At 39.7% G+C, this 15192-nt stretch overlaps 1 protein-coding gene across 2 annotated transcripts in view; it reads left to right on the top strand.

Annotated features, from left to right (window-relative positions):
• Positions 1 to 15192, top strand: part of LOC135163574 (protein apterous-like) — a 66310-nt gene that overhangs the window by 18140 nt on the left and 32978 nt on the right. The window lies entirely within an intron of this gene.

Genomic DNA, 15192 nt, shown 5'->3' with positions numbered 1-15192 from the left:
ATTTTTAAACCATTTTTCATACATTATAAACGCAAAATATTCACTTCCGCTGGCTTACCGAGAAATTCCACGAATTTTCGTTGCACAATTCCACTTAATGGAGGCCCCAATGTTCTTCCTATGATCCTGGTATTTGCCGAGAGGACAAATCGATCAAATCTCTCATGCCTTACTTGGAAAGGATGAAAAAAAAATTACAATATTAATTCCTACTAATTACAAAAATAATCATGATTGTCCCTTGGAACTGTTCAATTAATTACAAGTGATATTTTCCTGTTCACATCGATAACGTACATCGCCTGTCACCATCAATCAAAATTCAATAAATACCCAGCAGTATCGATACTTCACCACATTTGTCTCCGTAAAATTTCTCAAGAAATTACTCAACGCCTTTCCCAAGATTTTCTTCTCCTATTCCTCATCCCCTCCGTTCAGGTAAACACACCTTGTGACAATTTTCCGTTCATATATCCACATTTTTTTCTCTTACCCTCCTTTTTCTGGATCAGTGGTAGTTGTGAAGGTGCGACCGGATCAACGAGTCTTCGCCAAAGCGCACAACACTCGGCTAATAGGGTCATCGCAGGCAACACTGTCACTTACCAGTTATGGGCGTCACGAGGGTTTTTCAAAATCGGTTTTTCCGATACCGCACTACGCTCCGGGGCATCATTAGCGCTCGGCGAATAACACTTGGTTATGTACAAGAGCGACCCTTTTCTGTATGCGTTGAGGCCTTTTATTCCATCTCACCTCCCCATACACTCGCACTCTCACATCTCGTCAACGGCTTGATCGCCATGACGTGCGACAAATCTCTCGGATTTACTTATTTATAAACATGCTCATCCCAGGTTTATTTATTGCCCCCCTTTTTACCACTCCCACCACGATGTAACTGTCAAATTAATTCCAACAGACGAGAGGTGGTAATTGATTAAAACGACCACTTCTATTCACTGAATCGTTATAAATTACGATAATCGGCAGTTTTTTTTTTAATATAATTTTTTTCTACATGGAATTTTTGCTATATCATTTGATTTCTGAAATCTCCTGGAGCATCTGAAGTCATCGCTCGGGCGTCGCGACGCCTTGCTACATCTCAGCTGTTTTTACGACGCTTTGAGTCGCGGGCGTCGTAGCGGAATGCGCTAATGAGGACTTGGCTACCGTCACACTTCCCCTCTTTGTCACTCAACCTTCTCCCCCTCACCCCCTCCTTCACCCTCCCCTTCCCACTGGGTTTGGCTCGGGGTATACGTGTCTGTCGAGGTTTTTCGAGTGTCAACCGAGTGATTCTGTGCGCTAACCGACGACAACCCTCGACAGATGTACTTTCACTAGGTTTTTCATATTGATATTTTCTATGAGTTGATGGTGAAGAGAAAAACTGATGGAGAATTAATTCCACTCTTTTCGCTGAAGTGCGGTAAAAATAATTGAGAAGTCATTGTGAAGGACAAGTTATTAATAGGGGGATTTGAACAGAAAAATTCACTTTCAATCACAAATCTCTCGGTGAACTCCACTACTCGAGTTTGAGTCTGTGTGAAACCAAGAGTTTTATATTATGAGGCATGAAGAAATGAAATTACTGAACTCCGGTGCGTTAACCCGAGTAATAGATGACGAAGACTTTATGAATGTGTTGTCCAGGATGGGGAAAGTCCGCAGTTTGTATGAGTATAGTAGAGGCATCACCAAGGAGTAATGCCCCATGACAGCCAGTAATGTGTCTGACTCTCTCGCAGCCACACGCTCAATATCGTGTTCTGAATGTGTGGAAAAGAATTCCACTCAGACAATGAGACATGAACACCTGAGCTCGTTTAACAACTATAAATTTCCTTGTTTAGCACTCGAGTGGCCTCCTTAACAATAATTGTAGCAAACAAGTTGTCATTATTATTATTTTTATTTGAAGCATTAGAACTTATTGGAACATTGCATTGCCAGGAAAAAAATCATAAATTGATATCGTGTTTTTCCCAGTTCTGGACACATTTATAGTATCTTCTAACTAACATTCATTCAAATTATTCAATTATTCAATTGTTCCAATTTGAAAATTCATTGAGTTAGGTGCGATAAATATGCGATGGAATATTTTTGTCGGAATCGTCGACCTCAAAGAGTTGCATGAAGAATGTTAGGAGAATTTTCGTGACGAAGAGTGGAGAAACGATGATGAATTCTTCAACGAGCCACACGCACGACGACAGATCTGTCAACCGCCTCTTCAACCACTGACAGAAATTTATTTTTAAAATTTCGGTAATGAATCCATTGTGACCCGAGGCAAAAATAAAAATCTTCCAACTCTTGCGATGAAGGAAAAATAACTGGGATAATTTTGAGGTCTGTAACGAGGGAATTCACCTGCTTACGATTTTGATCAACGTACTGAGTTAATTACCGTATGCGATATAATGCCCAGGGTCAACGCAAATAATCGTCAGTGAATATTAAATGCCCCATTTGTCCTCTCACCGTGAAATTACGAAAAATGTTGATCGCATATTTTATCCATCACCCTTGTACCTGAATTTTTTTTTTACCAGTTCACCCTTTGGTTTATTAAATGATCGTCCTCACTGATTATCTAGCACACTGGGTAACAGTTCTTACACACAATTTGTGCCTCTGATGATCCCCAAATTATGAAGGCTGCATTCACATAAATTTTCATTATAGCGAGGAGAAAAAAATTTCTGGTTTTCAGTGCTGGGGAGGGACAGGGAGAAAAGAGAGATCAAAATTATAACGAAAATCGCGGCAAATTTTAATGTACGAAGGGTAATTGTGCAAGAAAGGTAATTAAATGAAAAAATATCTGTTTACGGACAATTTTATGACTAGTAAAAAATCACGGAGCGAAATTTCCTATAAAAAATAGAACAATTAATTCATTCCAATTATTTTTCTGTACCCAGTTGCAGTTAACAATTAGAATACTAGCCAAAATCGTGGTAATTAAGTAATTAGATCTGTACCCTAAAATAATTGGTAACATATCGTTATCGTGATGTCGCGAATTTTGACAACGAATAGTCCCTCACTCTCATGTCAACTCCTCACAATCAATGCGGTAGCGGTTAGCCTCGTTCTAACAAATAACTGAAGCAAAAATTTCCACTCGGCTGGCGACTTACCTGATGTGTACACGAGCGTATTCCCCAAATAAAAACACTCATGGTAATGTGAAAAAAAAAAAATTTTGTAGAATTAAATAACGTGGCTCTGTGTTGCCAACTAAGCCCGCGCTGCTTTTTGCGGTGGGAATCAAGGGTCCACGAGAAACGCAAAAGTTCTCCTGGACAATGCTCACTGCGGTGGTATTATCCAAGGACCACGGTGTGGCCCACCGCCCAGTGTAAGCCAATTTGATGCCTCACCGCCCTGATCCATCCCCGATATACAAACCCCCTGAATGCATTCTCCGAGGTGCCCTCAAATAATGGAGACTCCAGAGGCCTCGATGATTATACTCAGGGCTAACCCTTGAGTCTCTCGACGACGGGGGGTTGCTTCGCACCACCTATTTCGCACTGAGGGGGGCTGAGAACTCACTTTTATTTTCAATTCCACTTGAAATTTTCCGCCAATAATTTTGTTTTTTTTAATCTTTTCAAAGTTTGAAATAATTTCTCTTCGTAGTTGGAAAGAATGTTTTTTACTAGAACCGGATATTAAATGAATTAGGCCGTTAAACAATTTTGGAAGGTATCGGAACTTTTTTAAAGTATATTAAACAACTAAACAAAAATATAACAACGAGATTTAAGCAAGTGAACAATCATAAATCCATCTGAAAATCAAATAAATCCAAACGGTAGTTCGACATTAAAAAAAAATCATCTTCTTTATGATCCTAAAATCGTAATTTTCCCTGTTACATCTGTTCCATGTTGGACATTTTTCTCTTCATGTTTATTAGTTTATGGTGCTGGGACTCCACCAGATCATTCATTGTCAAAAGTTTTACAATGGTTCTGAGAAACTCGGATGATTCCTTGGGATTTATTAGATAATTAAAAAAAAGAGGGGATTTATGATTTTAACCCAATCATAAATCATGTCCATTAAGCGATATCAGTGACATTAATCACGAATAATCAGTCTGGAAGCTTGTGATGTAGTCAGAAGTTACCCAACACCTTGCAAACAGTAACCCACAATCATTATTTGCAATCAAAAGCCCAAAAAAGTGCAATCCCATACTTGAGAACGAACGAAGGGCCCTTGACGGTTGACAATAGGCCCAGCAAATCGAGCCCCTGGATCCCACGGTTCTCCCTGCAGATAGCGCCACGATAAAAAAAACCAATCGATATCACCAATTCATAGGAACACTGAGACTCGACTGTCTCGCTTCAATTAAATTTTCACAATTATTGGAATTAATTTTAAATTAGACATTTATGCGGTTGACACCTGTTATCACCTCATATTTAATTGAATTATCGTGTTGTACAAAAGTAGTTCTGTGTTCCGCGGTCCTAGGGAGACCTAAATAAAGCCACAATGCCGGCTTTTGTGTCCCAACACGCGTAATTAAGCGCGAAACTGATAGAATCGATCCCGCCTCTATCATGACGATCAGTCCCAGAGGGACGCACAGGGTGTGCCGTATCAACTCATCGACTACCGGTTGGCTGATTTCAATAGTCCTGATTGAAGTTGCCTCTCCAAAATTTTCAGTGAGACCCTCGCTCTTCCAAAAAGTGGTAATAAAGCGATAAACTTATTCAATTGCGTATGAGAAACTGATGAAAAAAATATTCCCAATATAATTCACTCCATAAATTGTTCAAAGATTGTTGTTTGTGCTCAGAATGTCATCCTGTCACTCTGGATCCTTGGACACTGTTCAAGGTAAAATTCCCGCTGCGATTTCTGCTATTCAACCACTCGTAGATAGCCGTCTCCAGGTACCTCGAGACATCTCGAAACTCCAATTCCTCTAGAGAGGAAAATTCGAGAAAAATCGAAACTCGCTAGCTCTCGCACACCCGACGATTCCCACCTAGAAAAAAGAAACCTCTCCATACATAATATAAAAAAAATACCGGTATTTTTCCCACAGTTAATAAAGCTATTAAGTTCGTTATCTCCTTTCGACCTGAAAACTCATCCGGCGAGGTTTAAACCCAACTAGTATAAATTCAAGTTGTCGCGGGGGTTATCTACACTGACATCAGTTTGTAGTGCGAACAGTGGGTCCTGTGGCTTTCGGGTCGACAGGTCTTTGGCCCGGGGTTGTGAATGCCCAGTTCTAGTTGTACCTCCTTCAGCTGGTCGCGTGGCGTATTACCTATGGTGGATGTATTCCCATGGGGGTTGAAATCAATTTTAAATGTTATCTGATGGACCGTGAGGGACCCGTTAAATATCTAATACATTTTTCACCGATTGCTGGATGATCAGGTACTTCATATTCGTTCGATAATGACGCAATTAAAATCGATTGTGGTTCCCTTTGGTTTTTCGCTGAATGCAAATAATTCGAATCGGAAAAAAAAATTTTTTTCGTGTACATGTTGAAAAAAAAATCTTCACTGGAAAAGGGTGGAAGAGCCCTTTGCATTCACCCCCAACATGTTCGAAACGAGCGCAGTTTTGTATAAATGTCGCACCTGGCGTTGCAATCGTCGTTGGTTCTAATCGCTTTTTCTCTATTTTCCGGTAAAAGTGTTGGTTGTATTTTTCCCCCTTCTCCCTCCTGCGGTAGATCCAAAGATCCCCAAATAACCAGCGCGTGTTTCCTATTTTGTCCTGAAAACGATTATCCGCTTGTTCGCGCCCGCTTCCCCTCTCACAGTCGTATTTTCCCATGACAAAAGCAATGGGTCTCCTCTCCAGCGTTGTCGTCGCCTCTCTTTGCCAATATGAGGGCTCTCTCCTCGTTTGTATAAACCGTACGCCGGTGCCAACACTGGTTAATGATATTTAAGAGGGACACATTTCACGGCTCGGCTTACAAATGGCCGGATTACAGGATCCGACGAGTGGCTCTTTATACTCTCCCTGTCGTACTTCTTTTTTTATTTTATTTATTTTCTTTTTAACATTTTTCTTGGCTCTTACTATTTAACTCATATATTTTTAAAGGCCCCCCCCCCATTGCCGCGCACTACAGTTAACGATTATGCCATGATTTTTAAGGCCACCCGTTTTCACTCCAAGGAGACGGCTCACTTTAACTGGCCGCGCACTTTGTGCACTAACAACGAAATTCCAATTATTTCACTAAGTCGTAGTGGTGATCTCCGTTAGTTTTTGAAAAATCGAGGGTATCCAGGAGAAGGTGTATGGAAAATTTATTGGAAAATCGTGAACTGAAGGTGACGAATTGACCGATAAGCGGAGAAAATTTTTATGGTATTAATTATCTACTCGTTTGATAATTTTTATTGAATATTTATCCGGTATAGGTCTGCTCTATTTTTATATCATCAATGATATTCTTCATTTAAAAAGCAATATGTTTCATTTAAGACGATTTTTCTTGGTGAGGGGAATTTGCAAGAGGTAGACGCGCTAAGATTGCGTGCCCCGTGAACATTCGGCATTAATTGCATATCGGTTTTTGGCAGGTGGTGGGACTACCGTATCTGATGAATATTTTCACTGGGTTTGACTGCACGGGACCTGTAGCATCGTCCCATGCTACATGGATGAATAATTATGAATTTATAGTCTGGCTCACTGACCGAATCTGCATCGTCAAAGTGCCTAACGGCAATTATCACTCGTGATATCAATGCAAAATTCCAATTGATTAATTCATTATTTAGTGGTCAGGATTCAAAAATTATTGGGGATTTTTTTCAACTATTGTAGTGTTAAAAAATTATCCAAATACGAGTACTGAGAATATTTCCCCAAAAATTCCTCAAGTTGAAGTGAGAATTCCTCGAACAGTAAATGCAGTTTGGTCGGTATTTGGCCTATTCACCTATTCTTACTGAGCAAAGAGGCTGTAAAAATGCTATAAAAGCACAGGGCCCCCTGACGGGGTCATTATGCCGTCATAATATGCAATGAAACATCAATTTTAGTTGGACATTTTTTTTTTCTGAATTTCCCCATTTCGTTTATGAATATTTCCAGTCGGATCTCTGTTATTCAATGATATCAAAAAAATTGGTCAGACATTTATGAGTTCAATTCATAATGGGCCACACCTACTCCAACCAACTCCCACCAGCTGCTGGGTAATTTCTCAGTCATTACCTCATTCGCCAATTTAGAATGGGTCAATTATTCAGTGAAAAAAGGTGTAAACATCTTCATATAAAATACCAATTCCATAAATTGCGAGAAGTTTTATTTATGTAACTCGGAGTTAGTGGATATCCTCCTAGATTTTTTGATTTTTCAATAATTTACAGGGCTTCGAAAGGTAATAAAATTTGTTGACGAGGGGCAGGTAAAAGGGCAGGTGTGTGTACACGGTTGTGCGATATATTCCAGTGAGCCTTCAACACACGGTTGCAGACCCCACCACCTTTTAATAGGACTGTACCCTTTATGGGCCACTTTGTACGGGCAATTTGTTCTTAACGAGCGTGCTTCATTCGCGCTGAAGGACGTTACGACGATCCGATATGCAAAACGCCCTCGTCTTTCCATTGAATCTTCAGAAGTCAGTCTCATTTATATCCAATAATACTGATAAGTGGTAAATCACCGCAGTAACAAAAGATTTCTACATGGAAAAAAAAATCTGCAAAAATTGCAAAATTTTGACGTAATCGTGGCGTGAGTTACGATGAAGTTCGGTCATTTTTGCGAATTTTTTTCTTCGTATATTGCACTGTTAGATTTTTTAAAATTTATTCATAAAAATGTGCCAGTGATTCTTGGAGAATTCAACTAAGAACTGAACGAATATTTTTTTTTTTCTTGCGGTCCAGCGTCCCAATTAACAATTTAATTTTCCCAGACTCTTGCCCGATGGATATAATGTTGTAAATTATTTATCAAATAGTTGAATTAAAATGACTTCAACCGTTTGCACATGATATTTCTATGATTGAGAACTTCCGGCGAGAGGAAATGTAGCCGCGAAAACCATAAATAAAAACTGAGAAATGAAAAATTCAACTGCAAATACACATTTTGCTGAAGAAAAATATGAAAAACCCGTGCCCCATGTATATTTCCATTTCCGTGTGTTACTTTCATGGGTGGCTTTGTGCAATATACACGGCATATCTACAATGAATCTTGCATAGATCTCACGCCCGTGACCTCTGTAAACGTCGTGAATGCGCGAGTGTATACCAAACCTAACGTTTCACCGGTACAGGGAAAGTAATAAACAAGCACTTGTACACAAACGTAAATGTGTTAACCTACATGGTGACTATATATAATAACGTTATCAGATTACTATTTATTGTGGTTACCGACGCGAAAAATCAGTGAGTATCTGCATGAAGTAATTGGTCAACTAATTTAGAGATTGTCAACGGGCTTTTGACAGTTGGAAAATTGGTCGTTTAGGTCTTACACGGGGAGAATATTTTTACAAAAATTACCCCACCCTTCCATGCTGATTACTATTTACTTGCGGATTTTTTAAAATTCTATGAGACGTTATCCAGTCCCCAAGAGTATTTTTTCCTTGTCGACGCCTGAAGTGGTGACGGAGAATAATTAAATGACCAATAATAATGTATCACGATAACGAGGGCCATACATTCAGGTCTCATTAACCAAGCGTCAAATCTCACGCACAAATCACGAAAAAACAAAATCCAACATCTTCATCCCGAGAAAGAATAATTTTAACTCAATATTTATTGTCATCCCCAACTAGGGTAGTTTCTTCTTGAAAATTTTCTCTATTCCAAACTAGGACGATTTTAACAGAAAATTCTTCTTGTAGTTTCTCTAGTGAATTCGTTAATAAATTTACTTCACGTAGGTTTATAACTCCTCTGTAATATACCCCTTCATCCCCCTTAGCCATTCACCAGCGCATGACCACGCAGAGACAGTGAAATAACACTGGGAATAGTGGCGCTATTCACCTGGGACTCGTTGCGGGTCGCGAGCTCGTAAGCTCTCATATTTATACCTCACCAATGCTTATAAAACTCTTACCTTATGTTTCTGAATATATTCCATGCCTGGAAACAAGTCAAAAGGGGCTTCACGGTGAAAAAATAAAATAACGAAAGTATAAGAAAAAATAAATAAAAATAAAAGAAGAGAGGAAAAATTATACGTTTTATTTTTCAACAAAATTGCCAACACTCAGTGCTTGTGTAATACACTCGATGGTGTATGTCGACGTATAATGCATGGTGTAACATAATTTTTGGTGTCTCATACTGCAGTGGCGGTTGTAACACGTGTTTGTGCCCACGAAAGTAGTCAATGTGTGGTGAGTGTAAGTGTTGAAGGAGACGCGCACACCGTTGAGACGAAAACTCAAAGTACCGGGAGTCTCCGGTCGTCCGGGTAACGGTATGGAGACCGGGCCTAGTGATTTAATTACACGCTTTACCTCAGAAATTCACTGACTCCTTAATGTCGGATTGAAAAGCCCCTGCACCCTGGGAAATGACTCACGTGAATCGAGTGGATCTTTTCTTCTGATAATTCTTCATTCATTTCCATCATTTTTTTAATTAGAATGATAATGCTTAACAATTTAATGAGTAATTCATTCACGTTTACATTCAAATGTCACCTCTGTCACGAGGTATTCAACAAGACCCAACAATTTAAATCGAATATATCATTCATTAGATCAACAATTCGCCCGGACATATGTTTTAATTGTCCGGGATAGAGCGCATAATTCCGAATATGGCGGATGAAAAAAAAAATGGCCAGTGTTATGACGAGAATGAGGGCAGATAATAACGAAGGAAGAGGCATTATCCCCTGGCCGGGGGTCTTCTTCGCGAACCTCCGGGACGCCGTTGCGGAAGGATGTCGACGGCGTCGGTTGAGCGACGCTGCGGTGCAAGTGCAGTCACGTTAATGCCGCGTGCGTGCCCTGCAGCAATTTCACCGCGCGACGCTGACTACTCCCTGAGATTCATGATTCGGCTGAGATTTAATGCGCAGAGGAAACGGGCATAGTTGTTAAACCCGGTGTGGAACAAACCACGATACGAGCGACATCAGTCCCAAATCGATAAAAAATACGGTGTTAAAGAGAGCGTTGAAGTTTTCCATTTGGCAGGCACTTTTTATCTCTAATTTGACATTAAGGATATTATAACCGAGCACGAAAATCCAGGGAATTGAATAAATTTTTTTATGGATTATTAAATCCAGGATTTGACTTTCCAGGTAATTCCAAAAATCTCCTCTATAAATTAAAATTTTCTTTGATTATTGGATCCACTTTGAAAGTTTGAACTTTATAAAATTCCTGATAATTCAAATATTTGATTTATCATTGAATTACCTGACCAGAAATGATTTTTAATCCTCGAAATATCCCAGGAAAAATTTATTCCACAATATTCCAACGATAAATAATTCAACTTCGAATTGAAATCAATGATTTCCCCCTCCCAGCCCATTAAATGGAATTAAATCTCAACAGAAACAAAATCCTCCTCACTGACTGTCTCCCTCGACCCCGCTGAACTCCCCGAAACCATAAAAATCTCAAGGACCTTGTCTTATTGCTAGAAAAATAATAATTAACTGTAAATCTCCTGCGAATGACTCGCTGGTCGTGAGATGAGGCCCAAACTGCGGACGTTGAGGGCGAATTGGCTGTCATGCGTTTAATTACCAATCAGAAACGCTAGCGCTCAATTCACTTCCTCTTTGCCCCCTCACCCACCTCCGGATCCCCTTATTTTTCAGTATTCACTCGTCAGGAGGAGGTCACGTTCATCCCAGTAGTGAGGGGCGAAGGGGAGGCGGAAATTTCCTGTAGTCTGAGTAGTGTCTTAAAGGGTACACTCGCATGCTCTATCATACTTACGGATTATGCATAACAGCTGCGCACGCGAAACAACGAGTATAATCATCCAGTTGTGCCGATAGTGGATCTCTCGGATTTTATTCGATGACAGGAAGTTCTGCACGCTTTTCCGACTACTTCCTCTTGCCTCTCCCTCTCATCCCCTTTATCCCCCTTCCCCCTTGGCTTTACCAGCCAGCGATGAAATTTAATTTCACTGTTGAGTATGTGGTATTTCCATTTTTATAGCAAACTTCCGTCAATCGAAGGGTACAATGTACCTATTGCGGCAACAATTTCTTGAAATTGAAATATACACTCTGCAATTATATGATAATTCACGCAGTCGGCCTGTTGCATTTAAATGGAATGTTAGGATGTGAAATTATTGAGCGTAAAATTCGTTCATAGAAAAATAATAAATGTATATTTCCTTCGTATATTTTTTTTTTTCTCTCCTCACATCCATTCAACTTTGTGCTCTCGTGCCTGGCCGACTCGCATTGGAAAGAATAATACGTGATACGAATTATTTAATCAAATAATAATTATAAACTATTACTGAGGGTGTAATTACCGAGTTTAGTATTTGAATTTTTCTCACATTTATATTTGAGGGGAATTGATAACTGGGGACGGAGGCTGATGGATGGTGGGGGGAGTATGGTGGTGTTTATTTAATAAAAAAAAAGGGGGGAGAATGGAGATTCTGGTGTATGCACATCGCGCTTGAACGCTGGACAACGGAATAAAGGCCGTTGCAAACTAGCGGTTCCTCGAGGGAGATCTAGATCGTAGATTCACAGGAAATTAATTGCAGTCTCTCTCTCTGTAGACTTTGAGAATTGTGATGGCACAGGGAGATGGCCAGAAGTCGGTAATATTCTTCAGAAAAATCATTGAATGAAAAAATTCATTTGATGGTGGGCCTTAGACGCCAACATCCCCGTGACAATTTTGGGCCAGGGAGAGTTTCAAATTGCTGTGATCCCTGAGAAAGGAAATATCATGAAAGTGGTAAGCAAAACTCTCATCTCATCTCCACACAATTTCTCCTGCAGCCAATGCCAGGCTTCTACCTGCAGGGGGTCCAGTGCTGTCTGACATGTTTATCATGCTCGTTCCCTTACACTCGTGCCGTGCGTTATGCTCTTTGCGGTCCCCGCGTATTCTCAACCAACACTACTGCTCATCGTTCCCAAAAGCCACTTCCAACATTTACAATATTTTTTTTTTTTCTTCTACATCGTATTCCTCCTTTTCTGTTTTTTATGGGCCCGGTGACAATTTCACTGGACCTATCATCCGGTTAATGAACTTGTCAGGGATTTTTTTCTTAATGTCGTGAAGTTATGCAATGGCATTTTAAAATTAATAATCTTCCTCTCGTGAGAGGCATTTTCTCGGAATTTCTTCGGTATATCGTTGGAAGGGAAAACGGTCAAGGTCATTCAACCAGATTTATGATATCATTACGTGTGTAAAAAATAATACAATTTTGCACTTGTCTGGCGCTTGTAGTCGTACTCAAGATAGATGTTTCCGGGAAGCCAACGTCCCGTTCTATCTTGTGGCCCCACATGTTGTTATAACGTCTTCCTTAAATGGACCGTAACCTTTGAATGATAAAAGCCTCGAAATTTCATTAACCGTGAAATTTTCCACCATCATCAGTAACAATAGGGAATTCACATAATTTTTCCCCTAGTTTTTAACCCAGCGCGATTATAAAATAGTTATTTTTCTTTCTGCGAAACTGCAGGTTATTAATTTAAAAAGAAATGTCAGTATTATTTGACATTTGACGGAGTTGAAAGATTTACGAATTTAAAAAGTGAGGAAAATACTGTTTACCCAACGTCACTGTCTCGATTACCCCTAAATCTCTGTTGAGTACCTTGAGAATTTTCCGCTGCCTAAGAAAATATTTAGACGACCCCAACAATTCACCACTCCACCTGCTACAGGGCGGGACAGGGCACCGCTAATCACAGAGCAGTCGATGATTTAACCAAAAAAAAATTGTTTTTCCAAGATGGTAACATCGATTCTCCGATAAGACAAGGTCTTTTGCCATATTCCATTGTCGTTAAGGCTCTCTTTTGAAATCCATTTTTTTAAATCTCCGCGGGTATTCGTTATAAATCTTAAAGGAAATAAATTTTTGAGAAATCATGGAGACGGTGGAGATTTCCTGCTTGAATGGAGGAGGTGGTTTTCAGGCCAAAATAATTATTTCTATTTGCAAGTTCGTCGAGAAAATTAATTTGTGCTGGTTAAATCTCAACGATCTCTGTCGCTGAAAATCCGATCAGTACACTCCAATGAAAATTCCTATTTTTATTAGAGGTCGTGGTAGAGGTATTGGAGAATCATGGAATTCCACATCAAGTGATCTTTTCAACAAGCATTATTGCAATCCTCAATTTATTGAGAGATGAAAAATATACTAAGAAGGAACTACTGAGTAGCCGATAGTGAAAGGTGGTTATACCTTCGCTATCCACCTCACCGCCACCTTCTCTTCAATTTTTACGGATTATGCATATCAGATCATATATTTTCCTCTAAAAAAATGTATAAATAACCTAGGCATTACAAAACTTCGTTTGAATGACGCTGTTTCCAAATTTCTCTGGCAAATCATCTGCAAAATTTGATTATTGAGAATGAAGATCAATATTTATATTGCAGAAACCATATATTATCCACACCGATGTAAAAAAGAAATTCGTATGCATCAAAGTCTCCGTTAATCACTATCATCGTAATTTTTGTTTCCCCTCTCAATAATAAAAAATAACAAGTTAAAAGGATAACGAAAAAACCCTCCAGGGAAGTTCGCACCGAGAGACGACGATAATGGTTCGTTTCGACAGATTGGATGAGCTATCCCGTGGGTTGAAACTCAGCAGGACGTCCTCGTAGATGCAAAAGGCCCGTTTTCGCCGCACATACGTATACCCACACATTCAAATAAACAGCAAAATCCTCTACATCCTTGTCTTACCACCACACATCATTCTCACTTGGTCCTCTTTAACCGGGGTCGTGGTCCGACCTGGCGTCTGATTGATATACGGACTGTTAAGTGTTTGCAATACCGACGTTTATATCTACCTCTAATACTTTCAGCCATAAATAACCCACCACTTCGAATCACTATAACCAACATAGCCTCTGCATAACCACCAGTCGCTCGACCGTGCGATACTCCGGTGTATTATGCGCGCCTGAGACATTGTCCAGAGCGCCCAGTTTGTGATTGAAAATCAAAGTACTTTATTTATGGCTTCACCTCGAATGTCTGTGTTTACGTGACTATTTTATTTCACGTGTGTGTCCGCAAAATTTAACTCAGAGGGAGCAACATTTTTCAATTATTCATTTTTCTCTCAACTCTTCAATTTTTTTTAATTTAAAAAAATGACTGAACTGCAAGGGTTAAATTTACTATGCGTCAGAATAGAACTTTTGTTTTTAATGTTTTCGTTATAAATGACAATGGCGACAGAAAAACGTGGAGACTATTTCATAAATTGTTGCAGCCTGTCTAATGTCAGTGATTTGACTCCCCACAGGCTTTCATTTTATTCAAATCGAGACCTCAGTTTTCACTAGAGGTCACAGTGGGCGTGAGCAGGCGATGCTCATCTCATTAATAATATTCTTAAACGTTACCCAGAAGCATTTTCACAAATGGACTCAGCACTGTTCTATCAATCTTAGTCGTACCATCCACCCAAAACCCTTCCCATAACCGAATGATCCCCAAAGCGTCATTTCTTAATCATCTTTCCTCATCATAACCCAAAGCTTGGAGAACTCAATTCATCAATCAACATCCGACAAGTTCAACTGAGTAGAAGACAATTTTTTTGTCTCATCCCCATTTTTTGTCCATTTATCAGTATTTTGTGATCAGCTTTGACTCGGATCTTCTACGATATTCATTCATCTTTGACATTTCACTTTTCCATCGCGGAACTATCGCGATGACTTTGCCAAGGAGAAAGCCAGTGGAGGGCAAGAGCATCATCGACGGTTTATCTGATCCTCGGTTATGTACATTCAGTAAGGACAAGATCCGAGATGAGAGTCCCCCTCATCGACTTTTCTACTCGCTTCTCTTCCCCCGGACAGACGTCGTTCATCCACAATGAATCTTTTTTCAACGACTAGACGAAAAAACATCGTAAAATATAACAGCGAATTTTAACGACAGTGAAATATGCCCA

This window comes from Diachasmimorpha longicaudata, chromosome 6 (genome assembly GCF_034640455.1).
Source record: "Diachasmimorpha longicaudata isolate KC_UGA_2023 chromosome 6, iyDiaLong2, whole genome shotgun sequence".
In the NCBI taxonomy this organism is placed as follows: Eukaryota; Metazoa; Arthropoda; class Insecta; order Hymenoptera; family Braconidae; genus Diachasmimorpha; species Diachasmimorpha longicaudata.
This window is presented reverse-complemented; position numbering and strand designations above follow the sequence as displayed.